This window comes from Lissotriton helveticus, chromosome 2_1 (assembly GCF_964261635.1).
Source record: "Lissotriton helveticus chromosome 2_1, aLisHel1.1, whole genome shotgun sequence".
Taxonomy (NCBI): Eukaryota; Metazoa; Chordata; class Amphibia; order Caudata; family Salamandridae; genus Lissotriton; species Lissotriton helveticus.
Window position 1 is genome coordinate 1,853,471,568 of NC_136059.1, and position 13,522 is coordinate 1,853,485,089.

Here is a 13,522-nt window from a genome sequence, read left to right on the forward strand (position 1 = left end):
CCATGCAATATGAGAAAGAGTTAGCAGATGTAATGAATGTCCTAATAGACGTCAAAGAGCTAGTAGTGAAGCTAGATGCAATGGCTAAGGTAGGAATTATGAGGTACAAGGATCCAACGTGGATTGCTAAAATATAACAACAGGGGTTTTCAGGAGTATCCCAACCTACACTTTTCTACAAGAAATACTCTGCCACACCCCACCCCCACGATTGTCAAGAGAGGCCATATTTCCAAGTAAATGCATCAGTATGCGTTAATGATCGTGGGTACCATGGAGCTATATTTGGGTGTAGGTCTCATTCTTTATAGAAGTGAAACCAGAGTGACAATAGTACACAACAGACGTGCCAGGCATTGTGGGATGAGAACATATTTAGATAAACCTTGATAGAAACACCTACATCTCTTTGAGCACATAAAAAACCATTATCTTTTCTTTTCGTTTCATGGGGAATGGAATAATCCCAGTGGTAAACAACATCACTTTCAATACTACAACTGTTAATCCTGACATGCAATGGGGCACATCCAGCCTAATGACTATTATTGGAACAGCAGCAAGTGGTTGTATATGCAAGTTCCATCAGGTTGGAGAGGTCTCTTTTCTCTATTACTCTGCACACCCCCTCCCTGGTGATTCTGGGAGTGGACATATTGTGGTTACATGACTATCCTATGAGCTGCCCAATGACCTTGCTGCACCATCATCAGAAGAAGAGAGCATCAGAGTATTTTAGTACTACAGCTTAGGAAGACATTCCACTGGAGCACGAGCTATTTAATAATGCACAGTTATTTTGCAGCAGCATTTTTCCATTTGTTCAAGCAAAAGCGAATGCACGCTGGCTGCAAATCACCGACTGGGAACTTATGAAACCCATTAATGTCACTGAATATGGCTTCAATGCAATCAAATAAGAGTTGTGAGCTATGAGAGTAATGCTTATGCAGCATACATATGTGTTTGACTAAAGGATGGTCATGGAGGGGGTAGTATGTGACAAGATTCAAACTGCTTGCTATACTTACATTCCAGCCAATAATCAATCAAGTAGCATTTGTAAACACTGCTCATCACTCCTGGGTATCCAGCTACTGTGCTGTGGGTTTCAGTTGAAGAGCCAGGTCTTGAGGTCTCTCCTGAAGTGGCTGAGCGAAGGTGCAATGCGTGAGTGGAGAGGGAGGTAGTTCCATGTTTTGGCAGCGAAGTGAAACAATCGAGCATCCTCTGGTGTGGCTGTAGAGGATGTGTGAACATGTAGTAGGTGATAAGTTGTCCCCGAACCCGTCCTGCACTGCAGATGCTAACCTCTAGGGTTCTGCCACTAATTAATGAATAGGTTTAATTTTCTTCTGCTCAAATAATAATCATTTATCAAACTGTTATTGCTAATCCAATATTATTGTAATTTATTTACATAAACAAAGCAATACATTTTGAGCATGCTATCTCAATCCATATGCAAATTCATATATGTCAATTAACATTAATCACAAGTAATAATCTCTTAACATTTCTCTTCACATCATAACAAACAATAATTGTAAATCCCAATGCATTTCGAGATCAGTTGATCTCTTCTTCAGGGGAACTGAAATGTAAAAAAATTGATATCAAAATAATATACATATTATCAAGGCAAACAAAGAGAATCAATTACATGAGGTCTAATAACATACAGGCGATTTCACTTAAGTTATGTGTTTGTGGTGTTGCACGTTAACTGTTGAAACAACATTTTTCGCTTTCTAGATAACTAACCTAACTAAACAGCTGTTGGTATTCTAGTAAAGGTGGCTTACCAACAACTTTATGAAAATTCTGGCTGAAAAGATCCAATGAATTCACTCTAATCAGAATCATGAAAGACTACAAATTCAAAAGCAAGAAAAAAATATTATTTAACGTACGGATGGTAAATGAAAACTACTAGATGTGAAAACTGTGACACGCTGTCCTAGCTGAAATATCAAAAAGTTTTGGCATACCTTACAAATGCGAAGAAAGCATGTGTCTGTTTACACTGTGAGCGGCGGAGTCCTAAAACAGACATATAGAAATGATCTCAACATTTTACACCATCATTGCACTGCAATAACATGACAGCAAAATGCTGCACGTAATCTGTACATTTTATCGCTGTACTGAAAGTACCTGAAATTGTGAAGCTCAGTGACGGATGTCGGACTCACACGGTAGACGTAGTATGTTTTCTAAGGGAAAATCACGCAATTTTGTCAATATTTTGTTAGCGTGGCCAAAAACATGCCTATAGACAGACCAACCGTGTATGTGGCTAATACCTGCAGTTTAGAAACTCAGCAGGCTAGAAACGAACTCTTGATCACAATGATCACAATAAATGTGAAAAACTAGAAAGAGGACTACAGATTAACTAGACAGGGAGTCGGTCATCTATAGTGAAATCACGTTGAAGAAGCAGATGCAACAGTTGCAGAAACGCCGAGGGATCGTGACAGGACAAGTGAGAGATTCTTTGAAATACTCACCAAGGTAAAAGACAGCGCTAATAATTATTAGTCTCGACGAGTCTCTTTTGTTACATCAGCCAAGTATTGATAGACCGCTCTATTTTTCTTTATACACGAAAACTGTTTGCATTACGTGACTATCTGATCGAGTACGGACATTTACCTATTTCGGGCAGCGTATGAACTATTGAAAGAACTAACCGAACACACGTTCAGGTAAACTCTATCGCTATTAATTAGCCGCATCTTTTAGTCATTTGTTTAAATTTTGGTAAACGACTTATACACTGTTGGCTTTTTTCCACCAGACATATCCTCTCGCCGCAAGAGTTCGTTTCTTGCCTGCTGAGCTTCTAAACTGCAGGTATTAGCCACATACACGGTTGGTTCGTATATAGGCATGTTTTTGGCCACGCTAACAAAATATTGACAAAATTGCGTGATTTTCCCTTAGAAAACATACTACGTCTACCGAGGTGTTGGGTAATGTGTGTTCCTTTGGGTAGGCCTCGCTGCTGTGTTCCGTATCGTCTGGAGTCGTTGCAAGAGTTCAGAGGTTGTGCCAGCATAGAAAGCTTTGCGGTAGTCAAATCAGCTGGTGATGAGCACCTGTGTCACAGTTTTTCTGGTGCGGGTGAGGAACTATCTAAAGATTTTTTATGAGCATGCGGATGGTGTTGAAGCAGCCTGATGCGATGGAGTTTACCTGCCATCTAATGGTGAGCTTTCCAGTATGATGCCATGGTTGAGAGTATCGATTGTTGGTGTGAGGGTTGGTCAGAACTCCGGTGGCAACCAGGAGTCATTCAAGAGGGTGGTGTGTCTACAGAAGATCAGGACTTTCATATTGTCTGTGGTGAGCTTGAGAGAGTTGTCTTCCATCCATGTCACTAGGATCCTCATGCTGTTGTATAAGTTGGCCTTAGTCTGGGTGGGGTTCGCTGAGAGTGAGAGGATGAGTTGGGTGTTGTTGATGTAGAGGATGATGCTGATGTTGTGAGCTCTGATGATGTCTGCGAAAGGAGTCATGTAGACTCTGAAGAGGGTGGGGCTGAAGGATGAGCCCTGGAGTACTCCACAGACAGCAGGCCTGGGGTGTGAGGCGAAGGTGGAGGCAGACTCTCTGGGTGCATCCTGTGAGGAAGATGCTATCCATCTGAGTGTGTCCCTTGTGATTCTGATCTGGCAAAGTCATTGAATGAGTGTGTGGTGTGGCACTGTGTCGAAGGGAGCGAAGACATCGAGGAGGATAAGGGTGGTGACTTTGCCTCTGTCTAGTAGGTCTCGGATGTCGTGTGTTACTACGACGAGGGCTGTCTCAGTGCGGCTCTGAAGCCTGATTGAGATGGGTCCGATAGGTCGTTTCTTTCCAGGTGTTTCGGGAGTTGGATGTTGATGGCCTTTTTCAAGAATTTGGCGGGGAACAGGAGGAGGGAGACTCAGTGGTAGTTCTGAGGGTCTTTATGGTCCTTTCTTGAGGAGGGGCTTGACCTCAACGTGTTTCCATGCATCAGGGAAAGTAGTTGTGGTTATAGGGGCATTGAGGATGTTAGTGAGTTGGTGGCTGATTTCGCTGCTAAAAAGATATTTTTTTACATTTCTATTTGAGTGAGATAAAAGAGCAATTCATACAAAGACAAAAGCAAAACAAAAGGTAAAAGAAATGTTAAACTGACATACATCGAGCTAAATCACCTCTAATCACATCTCAAATAACAAATATAAAGTGCAAAATGCAGAAATGCGATTTTATCAATTCATATTTAAAGATCCATGGGAACCTTCCGAAACAACAAGTACAAAAAGTTGCTAAATTAACCACGATCTTTTACTATGTAGGATAATAAAAAACATAGGGGCCGATTATGAAACTGCATCCAGTCAGATTCCTTTCCGGTCAACTCATTCCAATGGAGGCGGTCGGAAAGGAAACAGAACAGTCATTCCGACTGGCTTCCAATAGGCTCGGAGAGCCCGTCCGCCGCTCAGAATGCGCACAGTAATGGCAAGGGCGGCTCTTTCCGCACAAAGGATTATGATGTTGGGTTTTGGCAGCCTTTCCATGCCAGCCTTTCTGACACAGAAAAGCTGCTGGAACACAACCTAGGGGACCCCCAGCAGGGCCCCCGTAGGTGCACAGACTCTGACTGTAGGGCAAGGGGGCACCTATAGTGCCTCCCTGTTGATCCCTGCACACCGTGACTGGCACCTTGAGTTCGTGTTTGATTCACCAAAGTTGGTGCAAGTAAGTACTTAAATTTCCAGCATCTCTAGACATGAGACATGGCTTGTGTTTCGGGATAGTATCCCTCATCAGTAGAGAAAAGTCCTGGGGTGGTTGAGAAGGCCGCCAAACAACCGTCACAGGCCTCGATGCCTCTTAGGCGCGCAGGTGCATCTCCAAAAGCTCGTCAGCTAAGGGGCTCACGGGAGCCCTTTAACAGGAAAACCACGATGGGAGCACACTGCTAGCCTCTCCTCCGATCGCCCCTCTGCATTGTGGTATATGCAGTGCTTGTAACTTGAAGAGTTTCGGAAAAAGTTTGTGTGTGATTCACCAAAGTTGGTGCAAATAAGTACTTACATTTCCAGCATCTCTAGACACGGGGCATGGCTCGTGTTTCGGGATAGTATCCCTCATCAGTAGAGAAAAGTTCTGGGGTGGTTGAGAAGGCCGCCAAACAACCGTCACAGGCCTCGATGCCTTTTAGGCGCGCAGGTGCATCTCCAAAAGCTCGTCAGCTTAGGGGCTCACGGGAGCCCTTTAACAGGAAAACCATGATGGGAGCACACTGCTAGCCTCTCCTCGGGATCGCCCCTCTGCATTGTGGTATATGCAGTGCGTGTAACTTGAAGAGTTTCGGAAAAAGTTTGTGTGTGATTCACCAAAGTTGGTGCAAGTAAGTACTTAAATTTCCAGCATCTCAAGACACGAGACATGGCTCGTGTTTCGGGATAGTATCCCTCATCAGTAGAGAAAACTTCTGCGGTGGTTGAGAAGGCCGCCAAACAACCGTCACAGGCCTCGATGCCTCAAAGGCGCACAGGTGCATCTCCAAAAGCTTGTCAGCTTAGGGGCTCACGGGAGCCCTTTAACAGGAAAACCACGATGGGAGCACACTGCTAGCCTCTCCTCGGGATCGCCCCTCTGCATTGTGGTATATGCAGTGCGTGTAACTTGAAGAGTTTCGGAAACAAATTGTATGTGATTCACCAAAGTTTGTGCAAGTAAGTACGGCGGAGAGGTCAGAAGTGTGATCCCATCTTGGAATATCTTATGCAACCTATTTGGAGTGTAATAAGTCAATCATCTTGATAATAAAGCTATCCTTTTGCAATTGGTTGCTTTTAGTGCTCTACATCCAACCTCACTTACTATCTGCCAATCTTTTCTATTCTATCTGCAGCCTGTCTCCAACCTATCTCTTTCTGATCAGTAGTCTGACGTAAGGGCAATACCAATTACCCACTCTATGCAATTTACTCTCAAGCATTTGCAAAATTATCAGCCACGCGGAATCACTGAGCAGCCCGTATTTATACCTGGGAAAACTAGTTAGTTTGTTAAAACTTAGGTATTCTGTCTGCCAAACTGCTGTACAATCATATCCCAAGAAATCAGATCTGTATAATTGTAGAAATTGCCCAATTGTTCAAAAGCTAGATCTCTTTGTAAGTGTAAACCCCCTTGGGAAAAATGTAAGCCCCAAATCTCACTGTCTATGATTCTAGTAAATGCCTGGCACACAGGTTTATTACGTGCTCCAAACAATTATTGTATACACGTTACTAAACCCATTAACGTCTTATATCTAGCTTTTTTGGTAGCTTTGGAGATCACAACAAAATAGGCAATTTAATTGCACTTTCTATTACCATTAAGCTAAGCATAAAATTATCATATTTTGGAGCTGTCACAGATAACTGGATTGTCATTAATCTATGAGGTAAAAAACTGTTTGATCCCCATGGAACACCTGTTGAGCACACAGAACCATCCTTACTGGCCAGATTTTCATAAAAGATTTGAAGTCTGCATTTAGTAGACTAATAGGGCGGTACAGATTAGGATCACTTAGGTCTTTATCTTTCTTTAGAGAACTTACTTCTACTGCTTCCTTAAAATATATAGCTATAGAGATCCCTCCCTTTATCTGATTGAAAAGCTTTATTACAAATGGTAGGAGCTTGGCTTGGAAGGTCTTATTAACCTCTTTGGGAAAACCATTGCTTCCTGACGCTTTGCAATAGCCATATTTTTAAGAGTATCCACCACTTAATCAAGGTCAATTTGTTAAGTGAGTGAATCACTGTAATCATCAGAAATACGTGGTAGCTTGAGGGGCCAAAATAGTTAATGTACCAACAGTTGAAGATCTATACCCTGCACTTCCTCATAGACAGTTTTAAAATCATTGAGCGATTTTCTCCTTGTTATCCTCTAAGGTTTACGTATCTGGATCCTTCACCTGAAAGATTGCTTGTCTACCATTTTTAACTTTGGTAGTCCAAGCCAAATCTCTACCTATATGTTGGCTTTCCTCATATAACTTTTGTTTATAGGCCTTATTCCCTAAAATATCTTCCAATATAAAACAATCCCTCAATTGCTCCTTGGCTCTAGCCAATTCCTGTTGCAGGATGACTGTTTGAGGCCCTGTTAACCATGACTTTAATTCAAACCTAATCCTTTCCACATCTAACTGCAAGAACTCTATTTTTTGCATCCAATGCTTATCTATCCTTGCCTTATAAAAAATACCCTGACCTTGTAAAGCTGATTTGAAAGCTTCCCTGCCAGAAAATATTGCGTCCGAGTTCTTTTCAATTTTGAAGAAACTCTGAATATACCACTTCAGTTTTTCTGTCCATTCTGAGTCTTCCAGTAAGGTTTTATCATACTGCTATTGCTGCCTATTTTCCCCGACCTTTCTATCTTGACTATCAATGAGACTATAGAATGATCAGAGAAATAATTAGTTATCATGTCCGACCCCCCTATTTCCAGCCACTAATCAACCAGGAAGGAATTTATTCATGAGGCAGTCTTGAAACTGGAAAAATAACAGGTACATTATGAACAGCCTGGGCGGTCTGACCACCATGGATCTATCAAGGTGAGATCGTATTTCATAATATTTATCAGTTTCATCATTTTAGGTTGCTTCCAAGGTTAAAGAGACAGTGGGGGCAGGGGTTCATGGGGGCCCCTGATTGGATATATTTCATTAGGGTGAGGGTTACTGCTGAGCTGCGTAGTTCCCAAGAGCTGACTATGTGGTTGTTGTCGATGGGTTGCAGAGGATGTCGGAGGGGTGGGGCTCGAAGTTTGTGCAGATGGTCACTATTTTGTATTGGAAGAGGTCAACAAGGGAGTTGCGGAGTTCTTGGGAGAGCTGGATCGCATTTCTGTCACTGTGGGGCAGGAGAATTCTCTGCCAATTGTGAAGAGTTCCTTGGTTCGGGTGGTGCTGGTTTCGATCCACTGAGCAAGGGTCTCCCATTTCAAGGCTTTGAGTTGGTGGTGATAGTTGTTGAGGGTGGTTTTGGATCCGGCCAGGTCAATGTCGTTCTTGCTGATTCTCTATAGTCTTTCCTATTGTTTGCCTTTGTGTTTCACTGCGCTGAGTTCTGGAGTGTACCAGCCTACTTGCCTGGTGGGGCTGTGTGTCTTGGGAGTTTTGGATCAGGCGACTTGATTGGCAGTGTTGGTGATCCAGACATTGACGTTTTCGACAGTTTGGCCCAGGTTTGATGTGGTATTGGGCCGTGTGTTGCTGATGCCAGTAGCCCATTGCTGCTTGGTTACTGTGGTCCACCTGCGGCGGTGGGCACTGTCTCGACATGGGTGGTGTGCGGGTGCCTAACCAGGGTGAAGTGTACGGCAGCATGGTAAGTCCAGGTAAGTTCTGAGATGAGGGTGTATTCGATTCTATCGCTGGAGGTGAAGATGAGGTTCATCGTGTGTCCTGCTCTGTGTGTGGGTTCGGTGATGATCTGCTCAAGCCGGATGTTGTCAAGTCTTTTAAGGAGGTTGGTGGTTTTATCTAGGTGGAAGTTGTGTCCCCAAGAGGATGTACTATTTGGGCTCGACAGCGAGGGGGATGATGAGCTGTGCAATTTGTGGCTGATGCTGGTACACGGTCCAGGTGGTCTGTAGGTGAGGGTGCCTCTGATGGTGATTCTGGCATGAGCTTGGAGCTGGACGTTCATGTGTTCCATGATGGGTATGTGGACATCGTTTGTGATGGAGCAATTGATGGATCCTAACGTGGTTCCGAAAACAACTCAAAACCTCTTTCTTTCAGTAACCTAAAGCTTCCTGTTCTCTTGAGGGCATCTCTGAGAGTCATAGCGCCTGGACGCCTGAGGGCAACTGTAGCGCTCTATACATTTTATTTTCATTTCATTTCATTTCATTATGTACGATGGCCATGCCTCTGCCTTGTTTGTTAGTGTGGTCGCTGTGTTTTATTTTGTAGCCGGCAGGAGTTGCAATGGCGAAGTCGGGGTTGGCATTGGAGTGAGTCAGGCCTCAATGATGAAAGTGACGTCTGAGGCGAGGGTGGAGATGGTGTTCTAGACTTCAGTGGTGTGTTTGCAGAGTGATCTGCCATTGATCAGGAGACAGTTGAGTTGAACTGGGGGTATCATCATCTATGGTGGGCGTGCTGTAGTGCAGCAGGCCTTTGATTGTGCATAAGTGGCAGTGGACGCAGGTGAATAGTCCCTTTGCTGATGCAGTGAGGTGATGCAGCAGCTGTTGTCGCATGGAGCTAGATCATGGAACACTAACAGAGGTTATTCATACTCTGCATACCTTGCAAAAGAATATGGTGGATGAGGGGGTGTCCCGACCAAATGGTTTTCAGGATGGATCCTGGATGTCATGCCTATTTAAGACCTTGTTGCCTATTGTAGTAGTGGTTTTGATGGTCTGTGTCTTCCAGATAATGATAACATGCGGCAAAAGTTGGAAGGGATGTTAGCCACTAGATTGATCAATAAAATGCAGGACTTTGAGGAGAATGCATGCACATTAATGACTCCAAGCAAAAGGGAAAGTGAAGAAATAGTTGAAATTTCAACTAAATTGGGAAATGTTATATTTATTGTAAAAAAGGGAGGCAGCCTTTTCATGTCAATGCAAGTATCAGCAGAAAGACGTGTACAGATGTACGTGGTGATGGGACACTACAGACCCAAGCTGTTTACAATAGCAGAATAGAGAGCAAGAATGGAGTGGGGGCCTGGGAGGGAAGCAGAAATGAGTTTAAGTAGAATAGAGAAATATAATTAGTAAACACAGCATAAACGAAAAGTCAGTAGCACGCACTGTAAGAATACGTCTCTGCGTTAGTGGTAGAAGTGGGCGGGGACGGAAGGGCACGGCGTGCCCCTACTTAAAAAAAATATTTCGGTCCGTTCCCCTACTTCTTTCATTCCAAAAAGCATCCCGGGACGGAAAGAATAGTCCAATTTAAAAAGAACACATTTTTCGTTCTGCTTCCAGGGGCTGCTCGCACTTCTCAGTTGAACTCCAGAGACTGCAGCAGCCCCTCCCGAGCTCTCACAGGCTGAGGGCGGCCCATTGTCATTCCGATTGAGGCCGATTATCCCCTTTGGAATGACAATGCGTCGCCTTCTGCCTTTAGAAACAAAAATAGGTGTTAAGCGAATACCAGGTTCAAGCATATATGTACATTTCCTCTTTACCACTGTGTGTCATCTGTCTTCGGCGCATTTATTTGTCAGGTGTAAAAAATAGCACCTTTTGGTAAGTTTTTGGGGAGTAACATTCAGATTTGGTGCTTAAACCACACCAAACCTGCATGTTAATTTATATAACTTATTTTCTCTATGTTCAGTTTCGGCAGGTTTGCCCTACCGACATTTAAGGAATGGTGAGTTTATCGCACCCTCTAATTAACAGATGTAGTAAATGCCACCCAGCTCAAAACTTCCAACCTTCTCAAATGTGTTCACACAGGTGTTGCAAAACACTGACCTGTTCGTAATAGAGGCCTGAGCAGCATTGTGCTGGGAGGTGAGTAGGTTATTTAAAAAACAATGAAGATAACTGGAAATAGATATGAATAGTTGTAGTAGTCTGCAGTGGTATTCAGATTGTAATTTTTGTGGGCTGGACTTAACAATTCTGAAGTCTTTTTACTGAGCGCAATTCGGCACTAGTTATTGGTCATGTGCAACTTGGAGAATGAAACCTTATCTACCATAAATAAATGGAAAATCTCACTAGCTCTCTGATGCTGTTTGTCCTTCCTCCGGTTAAACAAAAAACTAGAAGCACACTTCCTCAACAAATAGCACCACCATCCCATATGTCTGGGGATTGGACTTTAACATCCACTGTATGTCTTTTTTGCAGCAATTAGGAAAACCTTACTTTAAAGCAAGGCAGTCGCGTATAGCCCTGCTGCATGCTCAAGAGGCCTGAAGTAAACCTACCTGAACTGGTGGCCATTGCAACCTCGTCAAATGGACCGCATAGCAGTTATCTTTTTGATCCGATAGACCTAGAAACACTTGTTGAAATCTGTAAATTATGCATCTGAAGATGGATTTATAGAAAATGAGCTGACATCTTATAATTGAGTTAACGAATTTACGTGGAAATAAAAGGCAAAAAATGCATGTTAACGCTACACATGTTGTGGCAGCATTATTTCACCATTTTGTCATTTTTAGGTTTCGACCTGGCGAAAAGCTGCGCCGCGCAGCTTTTCGGCGCAGGTCGAAATCTATTGTGGCTTGGGCACCGCCTCACTCTCCCATTGGCTACCTCCAAAAATGGAGGCTAGCCATTGGAAGTGAGATCTGCCTGTCATCGTTCGAGGCGATTCGTGGGCGTTTCGGCGAGGTTTTTCTCATCCTGCCTCTTTTCTGACGTCATGTGGCTGTGGGCGTGTATTTTTTATTTTTTTTGTCCCGTGATGTTTTCCTCATTTTGGAAAAGCCTTTGGCCGAAGTGGTTGGCGAGTTTGAAGTTGCCCCCCGGCCCCCAGGACTGCCCCGTCCGAAGAGAGGAGAGCGGAAGCCAGGGCTACAGCGGCCGAGGGGCTCCCTCGGCCTCCCCATCACCTCCTCGCACAGGTACCGGTGAGTTCAGGCTCCGTCCATAGCCCCCCCCAGGACTGCCCCGTCCGAAGAGAGGAGAGGGAGCCAGGGAGCGGATTGCCAGACTGGATGCTACCTGCTCTCCCGCCGGTGAGTGCCTGTTCATTCGTTCCGTCTTCGGATATCTCATTTGTTTCTTGCTGCTGGGACATGGCTTTTTTATTTCTCCTTGTCTTTATATCACAGCTTCTCTTTCACCCATCCACCTTTCCTTACCTCTTGCCATCTTATGTCTGTTTCACAAACTCCGCCTCCCATGTATGCTTTGTCTCTTTCCTACAGCCATCTCATCCGCTTTCTCCTTTCCTCTCCCCTCCTCTGCTTCCACTTCATCCCTCTATCCTTATCTGTACATATCTTCCCTTCCCTTTACCCTTGTCTCGTTTCCTCCGTCGCCACTCTTCTCTACAGTTTTTCTCTCTCACACTTACCCTCCTTTCTATATAGTTTTCCTTCATGTTCTCTTCACCACACTACATCATGTGCCTAACCATCCAACTGTCTCCACTCTCCCTAATTCCCTTTAACTTGACCCTTTTCTCTCCCTCGACTCTTCATTGTCATAAACATAAGGTCGAGATGGCAGTAGATGAAAGCACCCATGTAGTAGTATGTCCCCGGCTTGGGTCATCTATTTTTGCACCACGCCTTGTCAACTCTGCTCCTCTCCGACCTAGAAGGTGTGACACAGGTGCACCAGGTTTCTGCTGGCTGTGGGTACTGATACTGGCCCTATGGCCAGTACTTTAATAAGGCGAGGTAAGCTTATTGTTAGAGGACAGGGAGCACTCCAGAGTCAAACCTTCATTTTGCCCGGAGCGCTAAACATTCATGCCTCGTTCCCGAGTATCCCATTTCCGAGGTGAATACTCTCACCAAGCTGACTTCATTCAGGTGGCCTAATTGGCAGCTGTTTCTAGTTTTTGGTATTCAGCATGATGTGCATTACCCCCTTGTGGTGTGCCCAGCAGCCAGATAAAAAGCACATGGTGACCATTATAGTGTTTGAGTCACGTAAGTAGATTCTTGCCTCAACGAACTATAATTAGTACTCCTACCTGTCAGAACCCGGAACGTTGTCTAGATTACATTTCTGGTTGTGTCTCTGCCTTTGACTCAGTACCGCACTCTACTCACTTTCGACTAGGTTCATACTACACAAGTATGCACAAATATACATTGTGGAGCAATTCAATCCCATGTGTGTCCATCCCCCAAACCTCGCTAAACCGATGTAACTTTATAAGGAGTCTCTTTTTAGAGCTCGCTTGACAGCATAGCTGTCTCATTACCTCATGTAATTAACATAAAAGAGTTACAAGAAACACTACTGAGAGAGGAGCTTTGGCCCTGCCTAAATGTTGGTTATCTTCAATACAGGATATGACTGGGCAGGAGATGTGTTCTTTCACTACAAAAGAGTGCTTAAATTGCACTTTATGCCGTATTGGAAAGCCTAGGCCTCAAGTTTGTTATGGGGATAAACAATTTATGCCATGTTAGATGCCCAGGATCTGGTAATCTTGGAACCTTAAAACAAAGGCAATGGAGTTGAAAGGCTTTTACGGGTGGCTTGTTATTCCACTGTTGTCAAGCCTGTAGATGAGTGTTTCCAACTTCCTATCGAAAAATGATGTCTGATGCCATAGATTAAATCTGTTTATTATGAAATGGTTTGACAAATGCAGTAGTCTAACATTTCTTATGAAAAGCATAAGGTTAAGCTAACAGGTCTTTAAGGGTGGCTTTTTGTTACACTGTGGTAAAGTCTGCAGAAGTATTTTGGAACATGGAATCTCACACATTACAATAGTCAGCAAGAGTTTTGGTGTTTAGCCCCGTCTGACAAGCCCCCTGAGTAGATTTACATTGTGATAATCCAATTTTAT